The following is a 1351-nucleotide window of genomic DNA, read 5'->3' on the forward strand; positions in this document are numbered from 1 at the left end:
GTGCAATGGGGGACAGGAGCATTGCCTAGGGCAGGGCTGGCTGTGCAGTGGGGGATGGGAGCATTGTATGGGGCAGGGACGTGCAATGGGGGACAGGAGCATTGCATGGGGCAGGGCCGTCCTGCAGGCTGGTGTAGTGCAGAGAGCGTGCAGGCCCTCACAGGGGGCTGCTGCTGCTGTTGGAAGGGGTTGGCAGGCTTCACTCCCCAGGGCACCACCCCATCTCTGCCCTGCAGTGCTGCAGGGGCTGGCAGGTAGGGCCAGGCCACGGGGCTCCCCAGGGCCCCTCCTCAGGGTCCATGTAGCTCTGTACCCCTCAGAAAGGTCCCTGCGATGCCAGGATAGGGGGGGATCTGCTCCCAGACTGAAGGCCTGTGAGCAGCTGATGGTCATGGGGTGGATGGGGGGCTGGACGGCCAGCTCTGGGACAGGCGGTGGCTGTGGGACCGGCGGTGGGGGACTGGCGGGTGGCTCCGGTGTCAGCAGCTCGCGTGCAGCGTGTGTCCCTGCACGCCGCCTGGCGCAGGAGGCCTGGCCGGGAATGCGCCCGTTGCGTTTTTGCCTCTGGGAATGCCCCTCTCCCAGGACTGCCTGCTCCGGGGCTGCTGCGAGAGCCCTGAGCTCCTGGCATTGTGCAAACCAGTGCTTTTAATTTTTCACTTGTTTCCGCTGGCGAGAGCTAGTGCTTGACTCTCACCCCGCAAACCTCTGTTGCTTGTGGTGACTCAAGCCTTGGCACGTAAGGTGGCTCGCCAGCAACAGGTTGCGCTTGCAAATCGCTTATGGAGTCCAGGGCGTCCTCAGGGGTTGGGGCCGTTTGCACGTAGCCTCACGGGCCGCACGCACGCGGATCTCCGGGACGCTGGCTGTCCTCCGGCCGCGAGGGACTGCAAGGCGAGCCAAGGGGAAAAGAGGCTTCTCTACCTCTGCGGCTCGCTGGAGCCGGAAGCGCAGCCAGTGCAAGCGCTGCCGTTCGCTGGACAGGCTGGGAGGGACTGGGGGAGGCTGCCGCGTCCCGGCTTGTCCTATTCGCAGCCGCCCGGCAGCGCCGCTCCGTGCCGTTGAGCTGGGCTTGGCGCGCGGGCTTGCCCCATGCCGGGTCATGTCTGGTCCATGCCTGGGTCCCCCCTCGTTCTCCGCGTCGCTTTTAGCCCTCGCTCTGGGTCTCGTGGGCTGAGCACGTGCTGCGGTGTTGCTGCACGGATGATTTTTTGCTGCGTGTCTGAAAGCAGCTGCAATGTGCAGCCAAGTTGCCTGGCGGGAGCATCCGATCGCGGGGTGCGGGGGGCTTGGGCTGAGCGCCGCCGCTTCCCGCCCGCCGCCTGGCCCCGGGGGCAGGACGGGGCGTCTC

Source organism: Apteryx rowi, unplaced genomic scaffold, assembly GCF_003343035.1.
Source record: "Apteryx rowi isolate R43461 unplaced genomic scaffold, aptRow1 scaffold_16, whole genome shotgun sequence".
Classification (NCBI taxonomy): domain Eukaryota; kingdom Metazoa; phylum Chordata; class Aves; order Apterygiformes; family Apterygidae; genus Apteryx; species Apteryx rowi.